Source organism: Pteropus alecto, unplaced genomic scaffold (assembly GCF_000325575.1).
Source record: "Pteropus alecto unplaced genomic scaffold, ASM32557v1 scaffold28, whole genome shotgun sequence".
Lineage (NCBI taxonomy): Eukaryota > Metazoa > Chordata > Mammalia > Chiroptera > Pteropodidae > Pteropus > Pteropus alecto.
Window position 1 is genome coordinate 2,748,298 of NW_006441063.1, and position 23,445 is coordinate 2,771,742.

General features: G+C 37.9%; 1 long non-coding RNA gene across 1 annotated transcript in view; it reads right to left on the reverse strand.

The window, feature by feature from the left end:
* Window positions 1–3,294: 3,294 nt before the first annotated feature.
* Window positions 3,295–23,445, reverse strand: part of LOC112484908 — a 21,774-nt gene continuing 1,623 nt past the window's right edge. Inside the window, exons 2-3 of the long non-coding RNA XR_003048294.1 lie at window positions 6,556–6,614; window positions 3,295–4,853 (exon numbers count right to left, since the gene is read on the reverse strand). This is a non-coding gene — a long non-coding RNA (uncharacterized LOC112484908). The remainder of the gene's footprint in view (window positions 4,854–6,555; window positions 6,615–23,445) is intronic.

Here is a 23,445-nt window from a genome sequence, read left to right on the forward strand (position 1 = left end):
AAAGAGAAAGAAAGAAAGAAGACTCGCGCTGTCAACTTTTCCCTCTTTCTCTCCCTTTCTCTTTGGCTCCCACTTAAAGACATCCCTATGAAAATGTTTAAAGCAAAAACAGTAAATAATTTCTGTCTCCTGCGTGCTATTGATATAGCAGCCAGTGCCTTACTAATGATTTATATGTCACATCAAACATCTAGTAAGGATTCAATTTTTTATTAGTTTCAAGTATACAGTACATTGATTAGACATTTATATAGTTTATAAAACAATCTCCCTAATTGTTCCTTCTCTCCTCTGGTTTTCCATCTAGCTAATCTCTTTATGCTAACTGCATTCCCTATGCCGTGCTCCCCATCCCCATGACCATCTATCAACCACTAATTTGTTCTTCTTTAATCCTTCATCCCATTCTCCGCAACCTGAGACTGTGAAGCAACTCCAAACCTATTTGAGACTGCTGGAGTTTTGGAGAGTGTTCATCCTCCATTTGGCTTTCTTGATGCAACCCCTGCATCATCTAGTGCGATGGGGTGTCCAGTGGGATTGAACCCCAGAAATAGAAGAGGCTTTTAAGGCTACAAAGCAAGCTGTAGCATAAGCCCAAACTCTATGCGTTGTAGATCTAGCCCTCCCATTCTTGCTTATGGTGAAGGATGATGCAGGGTTTGGATGGTGCTTGTGGCAGAAGCACAAGTCCCAGAAGGTGACAATAGGCTTCCGGTCCCAATTGTGGAAAAGCACGGAAGCACGGTATTCTTTGATAAGTGTGGAAGCACGGTATTCTCTGATAGAGAAGCAACTGGCTGCCATATATGCAGACCTGTTGGCCAGTGAGGCCATCACTGGCCCTAATCCCATAACCTTGCAGTCCACATACCCCATGGAAGGGTGGCTGCGGTCTTAGGGAAGACTCCCTGTATGGGAATTGCACAGACCCCACACTGTCCGGGTGAAGGAATGTACCTGGAGCAGCAGCCGCAGTTCTCTGCAAACCCCGTCAGGTCAATTGCACCCCTTATTAGGACCAGTGCAGTTCCAAGCAGAGCTCCTAGTGGAGCCTGATGAGATGGGAGACATACTAAGTCCCTATATAGAGGGTCAGACTCCCATCCCTGAGGATGCCTGGTACACAGATGGCTTGTACCATGAAACAAGTAGCGAAATAATGGGGGCTATCATTGACACGGGCACAAGTACAAGATGCCTTGTCACACTGCTCCTGGTGTGCTGAGCAGCACTCAGGGAGACGGCAAGTAAAGAGTACCCCAGGGATGATGCCCCTCGAAGCTAAGCCACTCCAGGAATGGCAAGTGGATTGTGTGTCCAAGGTAGTGCCCTCTGGGCCAGATCCCACGCCATGACCCTGTAGGGGTGGACTGTAGATCCCAGGCCTGGCTGGTCCCAGGTATGGCTGTGATCCAGGCTCATGGCTAGTAATAGACCCTGGATTTAGAATGTTACATTGGTGTAGCAGAGTGCCTGCACCTAAAATATGTAAACATGATTCGACTTATTATATCATGCATGTGGGGTTGAATGCCACTATTGTACTCTGATATGTGTGGAGCCATGTGGTCCCCCAGGGAACAGAAGGAGAGCACAAAAAAAGGGGAGCAGAACGAGAGCAGAAGCAGAAGCTCGCTCCCCGCAATAGACTGCACTTCCCAAAACAGAAGTGTGCTCCCCACAATAAAGTTGGTACCTGACATTTCATTCTCATGTAGGCCTCTTGTGCAACTGGGCATCTCACCACTGAAAGCTACCCTTCTCGATCAGCTCGGCACTGACACTGTGTGTGTCTTTTAATCTGAACTGAGTCTCTTGTGGGCAGCATATGTAGGGGTCTTGTTTTCTTATCCATTCAGCCACTCTATCTTTTGGTTGGATCACTTAATTCTTTTCCATCTGAGGTACTTGTTGATAGGAATGTAGTTATTACCATTCTTTATTCATTTTTTTATTCTTTAAATTTATTTATTTAAATTAGTTTCAAGTATACAGTACATTGGTTAAACACTTATATAGTTCATTAACTGATCCCCGCAATTGTTCCCTCCCTCTCTTGGCCCTCCACCTAGCCGTCATATTAATGCTAACTGCATTCCCTATGCCATGTTCCCCATCCCCGTGACCAACAATCAAGTACTAATTTGTACTTATTTAATCCTTCAACCCATTCTCCCAGGCCCCCCAATCTTCCTCCTCTGTCCGCCACCAAATTGTCCACTATATTTGTGAGTCTCATGTTTTTGATACATGTTTTTTCTTCTTAAAGAAGTCTCTCCAACATTTCCTGTGATACTGGCTTGGTGATGATAAATTCCTTTAATTTATTTTTGTCTGGGAAGTTCTTTATCTGTCGTTCAATTCTAAATGATAGCATTGCTGGATAAAGTATTCTTGGTTGTCGATGCTAGGTTTTCATCATGTTGAATATTTTGTGTCAAGCCCTTCTGTCCTGCATAGTTTCTTTTGAGAAATCAGCTGCCAGTCTTATGGGTACTCCCTATAGGTAACTATCTGATTTTCTCTTGCTGCTTTTAAGATTCTCTTTGTCTTTAACCTTTCGCATTTTAATTATGATGTGTCTTGGTGTAGCCTCTTTGGGTTCCTGGTTTTTGGGAATCTGAGCTTCCTGGAGTTTTATGTCTATTCCCTTCACCAGGTGAGGTAAGTTTTCCATCATTATTTCTTCAAATAGCTCTTAAATGTCTTGTTGTTTTGTTTTTTCTTCCAGTACCCCTATGACACGGATATTTTTACATTTAATAGTGTCTCATAGGCTCCTTAAATTATTATTACAGACTTGGCTTCTTTTCTCTTGCCATTCTGATTGGATGTCCTTAGTTTCCCCATCATGTATATAGGTCATTTGATCCTCTTCTTTATCCACTGTGTTTGTTCCATTTAATATACTTCTCATCTCAGATAATGTGTTGTTCATTTCTGACTGGTTCCTTTTTACAATTTCCATCTTCATTTTTATGGTTTTTTAAATCTCTTTGTTAAAGTTCTCACTCAATTCATCTACACTTCCCCTAAGTTCAGTGAGCATTTTTATAACCAGTGTTTTGAACTCTGCATCTGTTAGATTGTTTGACTCCATGATTTCTAGATCTCTGTTCTGTTCTCTCCTACAGTTTCAGCTTCTTTGTCTTCCCATTTGGGCTGTCTTTCAAAGCTCTTAAGTCTCCTGGTCTTATTAGTGTGGTTTTGTGTGGTAGGTGTCCTGTGGCACAGTCCTGAGAGGGGTTCAGCTACAGGCCAAATTTAGACCCAGCCTTTGCCCCTCCAGGGCCACCTGTTAAGATTCAGCAAGCATCCATAGATGTTGTGCTTATAGTTGCCTCAAACCGAGGCCAGTTGCCACCAGTGTGATTCTAGGCGCTGTTTAGCAAGGGGCACCTGACTAAGCGAGGGCACACCTGGATGTGGCATGGGTGGGGCTGCAAGTTGGGGGAGGCGGAGTTTCAAGGAATCCTCTGGGCAGAGTGACCTCTCATCCAGTTTGATGACATCTCCACTATGGCAGTGCTCAGTCCAGGCACTGGGAAGGGGGAGGGCTCAACAGAGGAGCAATGGATACCTGCAGCACTTCTATACAGAGCAAATCTCCCCTTTGCCGTCGCTCTGACAACTCAGTGTCCCCCTGTAAGTGCCTGATGCCCCCTGCACAGCCGAACTAGTGCTGGTGCTAGAGCAAGTAGGTCTCTCAACAAGAAAGTCTGCTCACGGACACAGCCCCTTTAAGAGGCATCTGCAGCTGTTGGCTGCCGCTGCTATAGCCTCTGTCCCACTCACTCGCTCAGGACTGGCAGCCTCGCATCCTCACCCCATCCTACCTTCTGCCATTGCAGGGTGATTTCTTATATTTCTCCCTAGTTGCATGGCTTGTTCATATAGATTCCAAGCAATTTTCCTTGCTGTTTGCTCCTTGTTTCTGTCACAACTTTAATTTGGTCACCAGAGGGATAAACAGAGCCTCTATCATCATGCCATTTTTCTGTGTCCACTGTCTTTGCTGGTATTACTAATTACTAATTAGTATTACCAGGACTGTCCTTCCCAAGCAAATGGTTTGGTTGTTTATTATAGGACCTTACCAACAGAACCATCAACTCTTCAGTGGAAAATATCGATAGACAATTTATACCTTAATATTCCTTGAATCTCTTATCTCAAAATCTTCATCTTGCTGTTTTTACCAATCCTGAACATATGGTGATTCTTATCTAATCCTAATCAAGTCGCCCTGCATCGAAAAACTTGCCTCAAACCAAACTTCCAATTCTCAATAAATTCTGACCTTACTTTCACCCCTCTTAGACAATTCCAGTTTTGTCTTTTCATGTGTTGGTGATATTTGCGGAACTAGCTTTTAGTACCTCCCAGAATCATTGTGATAATATATGAGAAAATTATTTGAATGCTGTGAATTGCAATAAAAATATGAATTGGCAGAATGACCACAAGCTAGCCTTTCTTCTGTGTGATGTTTTTGCAGAGGGCAATAAAAAATATCCTGCTAAACTGGAAGGTGCCAGTACATCAGAAGGGGATGTAAATATCCCTGTGAAAGACAACTCCCTGAAAGTATTGTACAATGTTGGGGACTCCTATACCTACCATTGGAAATAAGGAGAAACTTTTCACCTATACCTGCTATTGGATTGTTCTAATTTACCTACACAGGCGAAAAAGATGCCACCGTGCAGTTGTCAAACCAAAGTTGATGTTTTAATCTAGGATATAACTGAACAATGGTGTGCGAATGGGTGAGTGCCTACAACTTGAGGTGGGTGTCTTCCACAAGATGCTTCCATTTCAGTTGTCAAATGTAGGAAAGGCTGTTCAACCTGAGGATTCAAAGAACACCACCTTAATTTGGATTAAGTACACTGACTTTATACATGCTAAAATTGTTTAGTTTGGATTATATATTCTTCAGCTTCTTCTGGCCACCCAAGTGTTATTAATTCAGCACTACACATCTCTTTTCTATACCTTTTGTGTGAGTCCATCCACCGATCTCTGTTTCATGTATGTGTATGAAATTTAAATTCATACCATAGCAGTTTACTTGTCCAGAATATACAAACGTGAATCCTTGATTCTGAAGAATGTGGCTCAAATAACAAAGTTGCAAAACAGACTTTGGGTTACCAAAAGGAGGCTAATTTTTAACCAGGGAACCCAAAGTCTTTCACATTATCATTAAGTTAAGCATTTAGTACAGTGTATGAACATGAGGAGCATTTTTAATAAATGGTATGTTATCAGAGCTTGGATCTTATCTATCTTGACACAAATTTGTTCTTATGATATATCTAGCAGTGTCTGGCACAAAAATGGCACGTGGTAATATGCACTGATTGCTAGGCAAGCAATTCACAAAAGCAGACAAATATATGAACAAACAAATATGCAATGTCACTAGGTAAGCAACAAATTTCATATTTAAATGAGACATTATTATTTGTCTATTGCATTAGCACAGTTACAAAAGATAATTTATAGTGCTCTCAAGGATGGAGCCAGGTGACCAATGTTATGCAATGTTAGTGTAGGTGAAAACAGATACAACTAACTTAGAAAGGCATTTAAATCAAGCCTTTAAAATGTTTATGCCCTTTATTCCAATGTTAAGAATTTATCTTAAGGAAATAATTTTGAGTGTAGGCAAATATGGCAACATTATGAAGAGCAAAGATATAGGGAACAGACTCCATTTATAAGAACTGAGCAATGATTCAGCAGTAGCTAACATATATTTCACACTTAGCATCTATGGAAACTATGGCAGGGCTTTACATATATTATTTTATTTAATCCTTAAGGAAAACATATGAAGTAGTTAATATTATCCCCATTTTATAAATGGTGAACCTGAGGCTATTTGCCCATTCACAGCTGAAAGAATCAGGACCAGAACTGGGATCTGTCTGACTCCACAGCACTTACTCATACAGCACCTCTAGATTATAGAAGAGTATGCATTCAAATTAAATTTTAATGAGAGTAAAAATTTAATGTTGAGTGAAGAAAAGATAGAAAATTGCATGCATTTCATCTTAATTTTGTAATATGCACACAATGGAAAAAAGTTTTCATGAAATGCACCAAATATTAACTGTGGTTATTTCTGAGGGGTGTTGTATAGGTAACTGTTATTTTCTACTTTATAATTTTGGAATATTATGTAATTTTCTACTTTGATCAATAAATTACTTTTATAAAGAGAAAAACAGAAATGTTGTTAAGAAAAACAAAGTTGTAAGAGACATTCATGTCCTACAGATAAACATGTTCATGCACAACAGTAAAGACCCTTCACTCGCTCCGAAGTCTGGTCATAGGAACACAAACATACTTGCTTGCTCAAGGAGCCCCAAGTAATGTATGTTTCTTTGTTGTCATTTCTGTATCTTCATTTATGAGCTGAGCATCATGTGGATAGATCAAGGTGGATTTTCCATACAACCCTGCTTTGCAGCATGGGTTGTGAGAGATGACCTGATGCCTCCTCTCCATTCCTTCAAACTAGCACGTGTCACATACCTTCTGGTGTTTGTGAAGATTCTCATCCCTCTCCAATTATCAGGGATTAATGTGGTGACCTTACGAAAGAGGACAAATTAAGCAGATTATAATCCTCAATCTGAATCATTGCAGATATGCCACATGGGAGACACCTGAAAATACAGGGCCTTTGGCACCAGCACCCATACAACCTGAGCTAAAGAAATGTGGACATGTGACAGAAGCCAAGTCCATACAAATGCATGCAAATCATTTTTATGGTTGTTTCCTTGCTTGCTTGAGAGACTTGACTGGAACGTGCCAGTACAGGATAATTATTAGGTAGAGGTTTGTGGTCCTGTTGTTATCTCATTGTTGTAGAAGCTTCTGCACTTGAGTCATAAAAATAAAGTATTCATTAAGCCATGGCTGAGAAAATATTCTCTACTAGTAGGAGACTAAGAAATATAAACTATGATGGTTAAATGGATTTTTTTTACCATTTCTTTTTTTATGACACAATTGCAGCGTCATAGTGAGCTCTGCGTCTAAACCATTTGTTCTTATTTACACATGGTTTCTATACAGATGATAGAGCTGTCAGTTAAAGGTCTGTGACTATGGTCTTACCAATTCACTACCTTTCCAGCTGCCAGTTGCCCATAAATTATTCCCTTTCTTATCCTGTTTATAACCCATCAATTAGGGTTACTTTTAATCTCTATTGCTGTTCCTGTTCACCTTTATTGAACTTATTTTGATACAAACGTAATTAGCCACTTTTTCCCTATATATTCGTGAGACATTCAAGTTGGGCATAAACCTACTTTATGAAATTATATGAAGGGAAATAAAATGTAGAAAAACAGAATCAATGTGTATTACTATAACAACATTCACGCAAGACAACAAGAATAAAGACAGTAACTATTAAAGTTCTTGGGTTTTCATACAAATGGAAAGTAGTATGTCATCTAGAGAAGAAATTATGCCAGGTGGATTCTTCATGGAATTTTAGAGTTGGACAAAATATTTTTTAAATTATATGAACCAGTGTCTTTCTTATAAGATAAGGAATGTTAACCATCCAGGTGGGATCATTGCTAATTCTCTTAAAATTCTTCTGGAGTGATAACAGCACACTCCTAGCTTATCAATCCATTCTTGGGTTCTCTGGCCTCAGCTGACAAAAAGTCCTTAGACTTGATGAAATTATTCCCTGCCTTATCAAAGTCTATTCTTTTTTGTCTTTCTAGAAGCATGGAGTGGAACTTTCTAGGACTCCTCTCTACCACTCCCTCATTAATTTATACTGAGGCAGTCATCAACTTTTGAAAGCACAGCTATATGGACAGATGGGGAATGAGAAATTCTACATGAAAAGCCTCCTCTCTATGGTGTAGATAACTGCCCCTGCTCTGATTAATTCTGAACTCTTAGAGAACCACTCATCTAGGAAAGTAACTTCTAAGAAAACCTAAGCAAGAAGTTCCTGGTATTATTGACAAAGCACTATTTGGAAAGAAGACATGGAAAGCAGAGCCCAAGTCAAGGTATGATGAGTTTCTACTGCTAGTTATTAAAGATTAGAGTCTCTAATTTTCTCACTCATCCATCATCCCTTTTCTTTGTAGGTCTGTACATGCATGTGTTTGAGAGAGATATGCCCTGAACATATGGCCTAGTTGGGCCTCAACACGAAATTTCTCCACAAAAATATTTTTTTAAGTTAGAGTTATATAAGGCTGAAATAGAAATATTACTAATATTGTTCAGAAAACATAGGACCATTAGGCAACTTTGTGCTGGCTTATGAGTGTTGCCATTTCTAAGATCCTGGCTTTTGTAAATTATATAACAAGGTGGAGGTCTACCTACCATTAAAGGAAGTATAGAATATCAATAAAGCAGGATCCAGCTTCCTGAGAAACCATAACTAGAAAACAATTTTGTTGTTAAAGCTCTTGAGTTCCAACTACGAGCTAAACCTGAGTGAACATAGCAACAAACTATCAAAGAAACAAAAATACAGGATAGATGGGTAAAGTGACTATATTCTTGTTGTCTATCATATTATCCCAAAACTTTAAATTATCATTTATTATCTTACATTTTCTGTTGGTCAGAAATTTGTAAGCAGCTTGGCTAAGTTATTCTGTGTCATGACCTTTTATGAAGTTGCAGTCAAGATGTCAGTAGCCAGTTCTGCATTCTTCTGAAGGCCTGAATGAGGCTGGATGATCCACTGCCATAATAGTTCACTTATATAGTTGGCATGTTAATGCTGGTTGTTGGTAGGAAGCCCTAGTTTCTTACCACTTGGACCTCTCCATAGTACTGCTTGAGCGTGCTCACAACATAGCAGGTTACTTCCCCCAGAGCAAGTGATCCAAGAGAAGCAAGATGGAAGCTGCAACATCATTTATGACCTAGCCTCAGGAATCACATTCCATCATTCCCACACTATCTTAATAGTTTACTCAGGTCAGCCATATTTATCTGAGAAAAATCTATAGAAGGATTGAATACAAGGAGATAAGGATCATTGGACTACCCTGGTGGCTGGCTACTACAGTGGTCATCAAAGATATTATGGTATACTTGTGGGCCCACCCATCTCATAGTGTTACGGCAAAGAGGGATTCGTTGGGTTCATTTATGAGGCAAGTTGCCCCTTTCTCTTCTCTGCTAAAAGTGGGCAGGTCGTCAATTTCATTTCTGAAAACAAAGGGAGGGGAAGATGAAAATTGATAACTGACCACTCTGAGTCATGGTCCAAGTTTCATGGTCCCCAAACAGTTTGTAGCTTCTTTCTCCATAGCTAGAAACTTTCTCTATAGCTGGTGTTCCAGTTATCTATTTTCTCCACATGATGCATAATTCTTCAAAGCCTTTCCATGTAGCTTGAGAATGTCAAAAACCTGTGGCCATCTTCAGTCCACCACAACTGGGGAGCCTGAATGCATTATCTGCATTTAATGTAACTATATGGATATTAGAAACTTACACAAAAATCCTCGAGCCACAGAGTTGTCCCTACCAGAGTGCCTTTCATATGTGTGTGGCAGACAGAGCCTGAAGAGAAGCCCACAGCTTTATTCATTCATTTAACAAGTATTTAATAAGTACTGCCCATATACTAGTTACTGTTCCAGGTACTTGGAATACACCAGTGAATGAAATAAATAAAAATTCTTGCTTTCATGGAGTTTACATTCTGGTTAAACATAGGAATGGGATAAGATAACAACTTTCATTATCAGGTGCTTGCTGCACAACAGGCAGTATACTTTGTACTTAACTGTACATTATTCCACAGGAACCTCCAGTGGAAGCACAGCTCTATCCACACAGCTGTTAAATTGCAAAGCTGAGATTTAAACCCAGGGTCTCACTGACTCCAAAGTCTGTGTTCTTAATCATCATGCTATGCCATCTCCCTTATGCTAGGTAATTTTCTACGACTGCAAAAAAAAAAAAAGTCTAAGATAAAAGTTGTCCATGGAAGTCCTAGATCAACACAGAGATTCTAGATAGTAACATCAACATTTGGGAAGCACCTAACCATTTATAAAAAATTTTCATTTACCCTACCCCAACCATCCCATGAGGTTTGCGGGTTTCTTTTCTTTGCAGATAAAAAAATGGAGATGCAGGAAGTTTCAGTGACTTATACAACATCTGGCCTGAACCTTCCACAGATCTGTCCAGATGTGGAGACTTGGGCATAAGCACAGCCGTAGGAAGACTTAGAGCTCAGACCATAATCTGGCAGAATACAATTGCTCTGCCGCTATTATTACAGAAAGCAAGCATCATGCCTCACAAAACTCTCCCAACTGCTCCCACAGGCCAACATTGAAAGAGTAATGAGGATGAAGAAGCATGTTGAAGAAATATTCTTACTTTCTATTAACCTGTATTCCTCTCTTCTTCAAAATAGCCCTTTACCACTTTAATTCAGACTTGGGCTCTCCCTAGGCCAGAATCACAACAATCTGTTTCGTGGAAAAGAAAGTCTCTTCCATTGAAAAATGTTTTCCACCTCAATGATCCTATAATAAATAACTACTATAATAAATTACATCAGATGGTGCCCACCTTCAAGACTCTGAGCTCCTGGGGAGTCAGGACCAGATCTCATCCATTTTCATGTCTCCGATAACTAGTTCAATGTGTGGCATATAGTAAGCGCTCAAAACTTTTTATCTAATTTAATTAAATCGTATTTGGCCCGACCATGTCCCAAGCAGATTTTAAGGTCATTTATGAGATCAAAGGTCTAGGAGTAGATGGCAATGACTTAATAAAATGTCTTTGGCATGTTTGTGGTTAGCAGTATTGAAAACCAACAGAAACAAACAAAAAAAAAACTTAAGTCTGTAGATTTCTGAATACTCTGTAAACTCAATGTCAGTACTAATTTATTTTTAGTAAATGCTTTGTTTTAGAAAAGATTGAGAGTTATAGAAAAACTGCTGAGATAGTACAGAGAGTTCCCATATATCCTTAAAGTGTCCCCTATTGTTAACATCCTACATTAGTGTGGTATATTTGTCATAATTAATGAACCAATATTGATATATCACTATTAACTAGAGTCCATACTTTATTCAGATTTCCTTAGTTTTTATCTACTGTACTTTTTCTGGTGTAGGATCCCATCCCCAATCTCACATTATATTCATTACCATTTCCCTTTAAGCTGCTCTAGATGTGACAATTTCTCAGACTTCTTGTTTTTGATAGTTTTGTGGAGTACTGGTCAGGTATTTTACAGATTGCCTCTCTATTAAAATTTGTCTGAAGTTTTTCTCATGATCACACTGGAGTTATGTGTTTTTGGAAGGAAGGCCACAGAGATAAAGTGTGATTCTTATCATTATAACAACAGTACATGCTATCAACATGACTTATTACTGTTGATGTTGACCTTGATCACTTGGCTGAGGTAGTGTTTGTCATACTCCTCTACTGCAATGTTACTCCATTTTTTTGCAAAAGGCTTATTTTTATTTACTTTATTGAGGTATAATTGATATACAATAAAATGATATTTATTTTATGTATAGTTTGATGAGAATTGGTAATCCACAACAGTGTTTCTCAACCAGGAATGATTTTGTCACCCAAGAGACATTTGACAATGTCTGGAGACACTTTTTGTTGTCACATCTAAGATAACAGGAGGTGTTACTGAGATCTCGTGGGTGAAGGCCAGGGGACATAGCTAAATATCCTATAATGCACAAGACAGCCCTCCTCAAGAAAGAATTATCCAACCCAAAATGTCAGTAACAACAATAAAGACACAGCAGCAGTCCCTAAAGTCTCTTGTGCTTCTTTACAGTCAATCTTCCACTACCAGTCCTTGGAAACCACCATCCTGATGTTTTTCTACCATAGACCAGTATTGTTTATTCTTGAACTTCATAAAGATGTTCCTTTTGTCTCTAGCTTCTTTCACTCAGCATAATGTTGAGATTCACCCACATTCTTGTATGTATCAGTAGTTCATTTCTTTTTATTGAATAGTAATCCTTTGTATGGCCATACTATATTAATGGTCATTTGAGTTGGTTCCAGTTTGAGAATTTTAGGAGTCAAAGAAAAACACTTTTAAAAGTATAAATGTCTTTATATGAACATATGTTTTTAGTTCTCTTGGATGAATACCTAGGAATGGAATTGCTAGGTCATATGGTAAGTATACATCTAACTCAAAGGGCTTATATTTTTAAAATAAGAAAGACAAACTAAATGGTTCTTCTTCTCATTTTGGACTATATGGATTCTCTCACTACTTCTACTTTCTTTTTTCAACTAGGAAATAAGTTTTGAATTAAATAAGAATGTGATGTAAGAGGCATCCTCTACCATTTTTTTTTCCATCCCCAGGCAAAATTCCTTGGAATAGGTGATCAGACTTCATCAATTCCATTCTCAGTTGCACTTTGCCAAGCAAAAGTTGATGTCTCAAGATCAGAACCAGAAACAGCTGTGTTTCTAGTTCTTTGTGTAATGTGTGTTTGATTTTTTTTGAGAAGATGTTTATAGAAAATGGCCTGCGGTATTGGCAGTTGTGAGAACAGATCTAACTTCTGCTTAGAATTGCTATAAATTTTTAAAACAAACCAAACTCTAACATTACAATATGGCTGTGTAAGGTACCTCCAAGCCAAATCCATTAGATTGGGAATGAAATATTTATTATGATCTGAATGAGACAATGACAAAGAAGGGACTTTGGATTTTCCTTAAAGTTATACTACCAAAACTTTGAACGTTTATTTTCCTACAATGAGGTTGGGGATTTAACCTTTGAGGCTCATTGTGACTATCAAGGAAAAAAAGTTTACAGAATTCATAAAAGAAAAGTGAAATCTTTCTAAGGTTAAAAGAAGGAACTTATTTTGCTAATCAGCATTCCTACCCTATATTTGAAGTAGAGAAAGCTATTTCTTAGGTTTAAAAATTATTTATAATATATATTATGAAATGATCTTTTCCTTTAGAAGCTATTAAGTGATATCCCCCAAATTTTAGAAATTCATATCCAAAGATAAAGTTTTAAGAGTTTTGGTGAAATTATTATTTTTCTCAAAAATTAAATAATTTAAATGAGGACAATAAAGAACTCAGTGTAATAATTAAAGGAACAAAGACTAGAAGTTGAAAGACCTAAATTCTAGTTTTGCCTTTGTCACAGATTAGTTAATGGAAAACATACTAGATGATCCCTAAAGTTCATTTCAGTTCTAACTTTTTATGAATTCCATTGTCTGGTTTTCAATATATACATAAATAATAGAATACATACATTTGTATAAGCAACATTTTCATCAGAGTGTTTTAACTCACTTCTAAGTATTCCTGGAGTGGAGGAAGCATCAGATTCAAAACATTTGTTAAATTTTTCTTATATAGATTTACTATTAATCATATAAGAATTATAATACTGAAATGTCTTTATTAGTTTTTTTAAATTACAACCTGATGAAAATTTAGCATTGTCTTTTACAACTTTATTTTCAGGTAGACTTATGTCCTTCTGTTGTAAGGTTAAGCATTCATATGACACTTTAATGCTCCTAAGTGGTTAAGTATCATATGCAAGTTAACTCTTACAGAGGACTGTTTAAAGTCAGCCTGGGTTATTTAAATGGAAATAAATTGCTTTGGGAAGAAAGTATGTACAAATGAAGTTAACTTTGAAGGGAATATATGCCACCTTAACCAGAAACCATCATGAGAATCTAAGAGGAGGGTACAACTGTTGTCATAGCTAGCTTCTAGCAGAGCACATCACTCCTGTTCCTGAGTAATAATTAAGGTCACCTCTTGGGTGTTTCATTTTCATATAGTCAGGATTACCATTTTGGCAACTTTTCCATGCATCGCATTACTCTTTCTATATCTGGGTTTTCAGTATTTGACACATCTCTTCCCATACAATATCCCTCAGTGACTCACCCTTAATAAGGTGATTGTTTTCAGGTCATAAAATCATTTGTTTTTCAAGCAGCAAAAACCTATTGGAAGTGACATTTCTGATGTTAGCTTAATAGTATGAACCTCAGTAAGTCCCTTGGTGTGAAGACTTTTCTAAGACCACTAATTTATTCTAGGTACAAATGCAAATAAACAATAAGGTCATCTGCAAATTATATTTGCCATGAAAATGCAACCTTGACTTCTCTGACTAGGTAATTAAAACATCCAACTCAAATATCACAATGGTTTATTTTCTGCATTTTAATTTACATGATTTAAAGAAAAAAGACACTATCCTTTCAAGTTGAATAAAATCCAAATATAACAGCTTTAAGACCATATGAATGAACCATAGTTTTAAAACCATGATATTCATAATAAGTAGAGGTAATTATATTGCTAAAGTGGCCAAAATAAATTGCCTGATATTGATATAAAGATAACATTTTCATCTCACCTGAATCAAGAAGTAAAACTTACCCACAGGGCTTCTTTCTGATATAATAATGATGCTCATGATGCCACGAACTGTCAAGACATGGTGTCCATGAATGCATAGAATCATAAGCTCACCTTGAAAAGGGAAATTCTACCACAAATAAGAACTTACTCTTTTTAGATAAGATAGTTTTCTCAAGTGAAAGAAGAATGGTTTCTTTTGGCCAAAGGTTTACATCAACAAACGTAGACAATTATTTTCTTTTGGAATAATCGTCAGATCTCTGTAACTAACTTCAGACAATATTGTGTTTCCATGAGAGAAGACTCATTAGTAAGAAATTGAGCTTTATAGAGAAAAGGCTAGAATTCATGCCAGGTAGTAGAGAATTAGGCTGTTTCTACAGATTTACAAACACATATTTGGAGAAATTAGTTTGCTGAGTTGGGAATGCATTTGATACTACAAAACATAAATATCAAGATGTTTATTTCTGACTTTCTGAGAGGTATTTTCTGGAGGAAAGAATACTGAGATTGACTCCTCCCATCCTCTCCTCTCATAGACCTTGGCACCAACCTTGCATGTGGATTTCCACTCTCTTAACAACAGACTTGTCCTGCACAGCTGTACCATGCTCCTCATGGTCTCCTTGCCATCACCAGAGCTGCCTTCCATGCTGGTCGTACTATCTCATCTTCTTCAGCTCCATTTCTCCATTGTTCAGCATCCAAGCCCCCATCCTCTACCTTCCCTTTTGCTCTATATGCAGTGTACATTTAAATGTTTTGCCAAGTGTCCATATCACCATTAGCTTAAAAAAGTTTGGAACCATCTTCATTTCCCACTGTCTGACACTTAAAAGATTTCGATCTTTTCTCCACTCTTCCCTAAAATAGGTATGTGCATGGTAAATCTTGATATGAGTTGAAAATTTTAGAACATATCACTTGTGTTGGCCATGGTCTGATTATTGTGCCCTGGGTTTCTGAACAGAGCAAACTCAGGGGTCTCCTGCTTAGACATAATTCTTACAACAGAATGGGAAACCACAGAAATACACAGCACCTCCCCAAGGAAACTTACATTTATATGAATTTAGAACAAAGTTTCTTGATAACTCAGGAGCTGGTGTAAGCAGGGGTTCCCCTCACCTCCAACCCATGTGCCACCACTGCAGTGCCACAGGCTGCATCACTTGTGTCACATGGGAGCATTCACATGTTACCTGCCTCCTCATTAAGTAATATGCACCCCTTGGCTATTTGTCCTGCCTTGGGTTTAAGGGTGGAGTTTATTTACAATAAAAAATATATATACAAACTAATTATTTTAAAAAGATATATCAGAAAATAAAATTTCTCTGTCACTCATGTAGAAATGAACAGTAGCTAGAAAATACTGGATAAATCTAAAGACTTTTTTCTATAGAATATATTATAATACATATATTTTGCCTACCTTGTTTTTAAAAGGTATTTCTGAACATGTCAAATTATAGGAAATGATCTCCTGGTGTTTAATTTTTTTTAAGCTCTAGTAACCACTCTTTTCAGCTAGTTTATTAAAACAGATAAATTTATGTACACATTCCTTTTACAAAGAAGTTTACACCTCAGAAAAATACATTATTGTAATTTATTGTAATTTTAAGTCCTATCTCTTTGTAGCAAAGCTTCACTCACACTTGGATCTCATTATTTAAGTTGCACTAGATAATATCACATGTGGCTAAAAAGCATTACCAATGTTCTATGCTGAAATAAAAATGAAAAAAAAAAGAATGGGAAATGTGAGAAACTCTGAACATGAACACATTTCACACCCAAGCCCAGCAGCATACCTACATCTCATGCCAAATCACACACAGACCACCCTGAGTGTGAATGATTACAGAAAAAACAGAAACAAGGATATATATCAGCAGTAAGACTCGAACCTCAGTTTAGTTGTAGAGAACCTCAGTGTAGTCATAGATTAGTCAAAGATCAGAGCTTTGATCTCCCTTCACCGTTCCTACATGTCCAAGGCTTCCTCACCCTCTCTCCTAGCTGTCCTTCCTTCCTACTATCTCACCAGTGGGGCTTGAAACCCAGGCTACCCACGACTCATCTTCCACAGTAAAGATGGGCAATGTGACACCAGGTCCTGTGGCTGTGCTCACAGAGGATAAGGTAATAGTGAAGTCATCAACATTAGAAAGAATATCTGCAGCAAAGCCTGCTAGCTACATTTGCCAATATCTATTTCTCCCTTTCTCCTTAACAACTGAACTTTAATTTTTAGCTGGGCATGTTGCCACATGAAATAAACAACCGCATTTTCCAGCCTTCCTAACAACTAAATATGGCCTCTCAATGTAAAAGCCAAAGTCCTTCAAAACGCTTTCAAATTGTAAGTTGTGAGTAAGATGTAACCAAAGAACTATACACAGAATTATTTGTAGAGGGTCTGAGATTGCCGCTTATAATGGAACTGACTCAGTTGAGAGTTTCTTTCTGCCTACCCTTCTGGTGGCAGTGTGAAATATGAACATGATATCTGGGGCTCCAGCATCCACCTTGTGCCTTGACATAGTCCTAAGGAAAGATGCTGAAGCTATGGAAGCAAAAATGTCTGAATTTGGGGCCTAATGACATACAATGAAGTCGCCATATCATCCTTGGACTCCTTACCTTCATATTTCCTTTATATAAGAGAGAAACATATTTCTACCTTGGTCAAGTCTTTGTCATTTCAGGGTTTTCCATCATATTGATATGTGAGGAAAGAGTATTCCAGAAGAAAGAACAAGAGCAAGGGCTCCCAAGGCTATAGCATGTCTTTAAGTTTAAGGAGAATCGAAGTGGCTGGTGTGACTGGAACAGACTGAACAAGTGGAAGAGTGTGAGATGAGATCAAGGTGATACTAGAAGCCATTCTATGCCAATTCTTAAAGGCCTTTGGAAAGACATTAGAGATATTAGGAATCATTGGAGAGTTTGGATCAGAGGGGTGACATTACCTCTGTTTAAAAGACGTCCAACTAGCTACTGTAAGAAGGAAGGGTAGATGCAGGACACCTGGTAAGAAGTTGTGAAATAATCCAGATGGTGGCTTGAATCAGCACAATATCAGTGGAGGTGGTGAGAAGTGGTCAGATATTTGGCATTTTATGAAGAGGCAACAAGACTTCCTGACAAACTGGATAGGAGAAAAAGAAAAGAATCAAGGGTATTTCCAATGTTTTGGGCCTGAGCAATTGGAAGGAAGGAGTTGCCATTGACTTAAATGGAGAAGGCCATAGCTAGAGCTGGCTTGCTGGTAAGATCTAAAGTTAAAATCATCCTTCTTCCTAAAAATCTGTTCCTTTGCCTCTGGTGCTTATCTCACAATATTCAAGGCACATCTACTCAATCACTCTAGGAAGAATCCCAAAGGTCACCTCTGACTCCTCCATCTCCATAACATCCCATCATATCTTCTGATTTCTACCTCCTAGGTATCTCGTTTATCTATCCACTTCTCTCCTCCATTGTCATCACTTTATTCAAGACCACTATCATCACTTATTTGGGTTATTACAAGAGCCTCTGAACTGGTGATGAGTCCATCTCAGATTGACCCATTCACTGCACTGAAGAATGAGACATCATTCAAAAGCACAAGGCCCTCCAATGGGTCACCATTTCCTCCTGTCCTCAAATAAAATACAAGGTGCTAAGCATATTTAAAGAAAGAAAGAAAGAAAGAAAGAAAGAAAGAAAGAAAGAAAGAAAGAAAGAAAGAAAGAAAGAAAGAAAGAAAACACTTTTTGTTTTAAAATAATTTCTGACTTACAGAAAATTTGTAAGAGTAGTATAAAAAACTTTCCATGTACCTGTCACCCAGGTGTCCCAATTTACTACCTCTCTCTAGCTCTCGTTCTCGTTCTCACTCTCGTTCTCTCTCTATTTTTTCTGCATCATTTGAGAACCAATTGCAGATAATACCTTTACCCTTAAATACTTCAGTATATATTTCCTATGAATAAGAACCATAACTTATATAACTGCAATACAATTTTTGTAACCAGAAAATTAACATTGCTACAATACAATACAAATATACGGAATTCATTTAGATATTTCCAATAGAACAAATTACATTCTTTATAGCAAAAGAGATATAAATATAAATATTGTTGATATTACTGGTCCAGGAGCTAATTCAGGATCACATTTCGCATTCAATTTTCCTGTCTCCTTAGTCTCTTCTACTCTGGAACAGTTCTTTAGTCTTTGCCTTTCATGACCTTGACACTTCTGAAGGGTATATAACAGCCATTTTGTAGAATGCCCTTCAATTTGGATCTGTCTGGATCTGTCTGGTGTGTGTGTGTGTGTGTGTGTGTGTATACATGTGTGTGTGTGTGAGAGTTTCTGCCCCAGCATTTAAATTCTGCTGTTATTTATAGTTTTGCATGATGGCCTTCTCTGTTAAGCTTTTGGGGGACACAGAAGCGATGTGTCCTCAGTGCAGCATACCAGGAGGCAGATCCTTAGCATGTTCTTAAAAGTCACTTCATAATGTTGCTTCTGCTTATGTCTCGCCTTCATCTCTCATCCTCTATCCATACGTGCTTCAGAGCTCTCAGACATAGGCCTAGAGGATTCATCCCAACCCCATTTTCACCTGGTTAATCCACGCTATTCCATCAGATCTCAGCACAGAGGTCATTTTGTCTAAGGGACTATTCTTCAGTCCAGGCCTCGTTTAGGAACTTTTCTCTAAGCTCCCATAGCACCCCACACCCACCTATTATAGAACTTACTAAGTTTTGTCATTTGTATCTTCCATCAGAAGATGAGGGTTTGAGGGCAGGGACTGTGTAATGTTCACTACCATCACCAGCATAGCAAAATGTCTGGCACATAGTAGGTACCCAGTAAATATCTACTGAATTAAACATCACTTCCATGCAAGCTTCCTCTTGCATATTCCCAGAGCCCTGCATAACTCTATTATTTCCTTCATGATATTGCTGAATTTGTCTACATTCGGTCTCCCCTGCTAGATTGAGAATTCCTGGAACCATATCTAAATCCTTGCATTTAATTGGCACCTTAACACAGAAGGAACAAAAGACAAAAATGAAGGAAGTGAGGGAGGGAGGGATTAGGTCTTTGTTTTATAACTTTATTTCTTCTGAGTTTGTGTTGAGCAGGTACAAATGGTTTGGAGTGTCTCTCCCAGATACTTCCCACCCCATACCCCAATTCCTGCTTATTCTGCTTCCCAACATCATACTGGAGAGGGGTGAGGGGTGGGAACCATTGCAGTTCCTTTAGCTGCTTTCCCACACTTTGTCAGCCCTAATTAAGGAATGATTACTTGAAGGTTGAGTTTATGGTTTTTAAAAGTCTTTATGAGAGTTATTAACAAGAATCTAAAGTTTCTAGTACGAATTCTCATCCGTCCATATACTAATAAGCAGTAAAGTAAGTGAAGGAAGAAAAAAGAAGAGGAAGAAAAATAGGCCTGGAAAATTCACAGATTAAATAGTCAAAATAATCTAACATTTGTTTGCATTGTCTTATAAAACCTAAAATAGCAAATCAGGTGAGAGAAAAGGGGCTCTTTCCTCAAGGTTACCTTTTTCTTCCTTCCTTGGCCGTTGTATTTACTTAACAACTAACAAATACTCCAAGGTTTCACCAGTTATAAATTAATCTTTGTTTTATCTTGAAGACTTCATTTTCCTCATAACAACTTCTTTAAACTCTTATTTCAGTACTAGGATTAGATTTGGACGTGAGCAACAGAAATGGCAGCAGTGGCTTAAACAAGACAGTAGCTTATTTCTAGCTTTTGAAAACAAAGTCCATAACAATCAGAAACCCATGTTCCTTCTCTCTTGTTTCTCTCCTGTTCTTAACACATTGCTACCACCTCATTATCCAACATGGCTGCTGAAGCTCTAGCCATCCCATATCGCCCCATTCGACAAGAAGGGGAAAGCAAATAAAGTTACTCTCTCATCTTTTAAAGACTCCTACTGAAAGTCATATATGACACTCTGCCTTAAGCTCATTGGTTAGAACTTTGGCATGTGGTCATTCTTAGCTGCAAGGGAAGCTGATAAGTATAGCTTTTATTTGGAGTGACCAAGTTCCCAGATAAAAAATGAAGAAATAAGGGGAGGACAGATTGAAAAACAAAAAGCAGTATTTGACACAATTTACTCCTCTGTAAGATGAGAATAATATTAATATCTGCTTCATAAGATCTGTGTGAGGAAAAATGAGATAATGCATGAGGTTTGCACCAATCATAGTAATAATGGCTTCTTTCTTCCTCTGAAGGAAGTACACAAAATAAGTGTGCACTTTGTGGCAGTTCATTGCTATTACTTTTAAGCCTATGAGGTGATATCCATATTTTGCAAGGAGAAAGCTAAGAATCCAAGAAGCTGATTAACTCCCCCAGGAAACACAGAACAAACTGGAAGAACTGGGGCTAAATCCAGATTCTTTGACTCTAAATTCAGGCGTTCTTTCACTACTAGGTGCTACCTTTCCTTCTACCTCACCTTGCTATGACCACCTCTCTTATTATAACCCTAATGTTCACCAAGACAGTATCTAATATGCTTCTCTCCATTGAAAATGTGTTTATGCTCCATCCTAGCACTAACTCATTACCATCCAATGAGAGTTAGGAGTACTAGGTACTAATGGTGAAAGCATCACTAATCAAAAGGGGCTATACAACTGAATCTCTCATACATTGCTGGTGAAAAGGTAAATGGTATAACCACCGTAAAAATCTCTTTGGCAGTTTCTTAAAAAATTATTTTTTTAATTTTCAAATTAAATTTAAGTTTAAAATTTAAAAATGTACCTGCCTTATGAACTTAGTAATTTTATCACTATATATTTGTCAAATAAAAGGTATGAACTAGGATGTTATGTATAGCTTTAGTCATAATAGCTAAATGAAATAATTTTTTTTAAAAATGGAAAATAACCTAAATGTCTATTGGTAGGAAAATAAATAAATTGTGGAAATTTATAAAATAGAATACTATGCAGCAATAAAAAGAAATGAACTACTGACATATACAAGAGCATGGGTGTATCTCAGAAATATTATGTTCAGTGAAAAAAGTAGACCTAAAAGAGTACATACTGTATGATTCAATTTATATGAAGTTCAAGAATAGGCAAAACTAATACACGGGGATAGAAATCAGAATAGCAGTTGCCTGGATGGTGGGGGAGAGCAGGAGGATCAGAAAGGAATATGAGGGGACTTCTTAGGGTAATGGTGATGCTCTATATTTTTATTTAAGTGTTGATTACATGGGTGCATGTATTTATCATAAGTTAACAAACTATATACTAAAGATCTGTACATTTTATTGCATATAATTATATCTCAATAAAAATAATGAGATGGGGCTACAGAAATAAATGCTTTATATAAAGATCACAAAATATTTTTAGAAGGGAAGGAAGAATTAAAAAATAAAAATAGAGAATGTGTCTAAGATCTTAACCACAAAAGACATAATAAATAATGCTACTATATTTGAAACAAGCCCTTTTAGTAATACAATAGCAGCGCCATAAATAGTGTCTGTTTATGCAGGACTACTGTCACCAAGATTAAAGCTTCAAAGAAAAATAAAGTCTCTTTCACAAAAGAAGACAAAAAGAACCTTTCAATACTGTTTTCAACAAATGGTGCTTGAAATTCTATATTTTAGCCAGCCCAAAGACAATGAATGAATAGATTAAATGCCAAGAGTATATAACCTTTTCGTTTTCTGGCCACATGCAAGAGGCTGACTGTTTTAGTTTCCTACTGCTTCTGTAACAGATTCCCACAAATTTGGTGGCTTAAAACAATGCAAATATATTATCTTACAGTTCTGGAAGTCAGAGGCTTAAAATGGGTCTCACTGGGCTAAAATCAAGGTATTGGCAGGGCTGCACACCTTCTGGAGGCTCCAGAGAGAATCACTTTCCTTGCCTTTTCCAATCTCCAGAGGCTGCCTGAATTTTTGGTTCATGGCCATCTTCATCTTCAAAGCCAACAAGGGTAAATTGAGCCTTTCTAATGCTGCATCACTCTAACTCTTCTGCTTTCTACTTCCATTTTTAAAGACCCTTGTGATTACATTGGGCCCATCTGGATAATCCAGGATACTTTCTCTATCTGAAGGTCAAGTGATTAGCAACCTTAATTCTAGCTGCAACCTCAATTACCCCTTGCCATGTAAGGTAACATAGTCACAGGTTCTAGGATTAGGACAAGCACATCTCTGGAGGACCATCATTCTGCCTACCATGCTGAGCTTTAACAGAACAGTAAAATGGTATTTATACCATCTCTCTATTCATCCTTCCATTCTCTACAACGGCCATCACATGAATGTTTCCAAAGGTTTTAGGTTCATTTTAACCTGTTTGTTCCTCAGGTAAATGTGATAAAATAGCCCCTGGTCCATAGATTACATTCTACTTTCAGTTGTTTTCACTTAGATCTACAGTCTTCTGAACTGTGGGAAAAGGTCTCTGTTCCAATCTATTGCTGTGTAACAAACAACTTACTGGCTTACAAGATTGAAAAAATTTTGCACACAAGTCTGAAATTTGGGCAGGGCTTGGTGGAGACAGCTTGTCTCTGCTCTACTTGATGTCAGCTGGAGGGCTCGAAAACTAGAGACTAGAATCAATGGAAGACTCTCTCATAAGTTTGGCAGTTAATGCTGACTATTGGCTGGGACCTCAGCAGAGCTGTCAGCTGGAACACCTACATGTGACCTCCCCATGTGGCCTGGGCTTCCTCATAGCTGGGTTCCAACGGTGAGCATCTTAAGACACAGTCATGGATCTCACACAAGAGAAAGGTGTATCACCCCTTGTGGCCTGGTCTTGAAGGTGACAGCCATGTTTATTTTCTCAAAGTAACCACAAAGCCTCACCTAAATTCAAGCTGAGGAGATGGAGAGTCTACCTCTCGATGGAAAG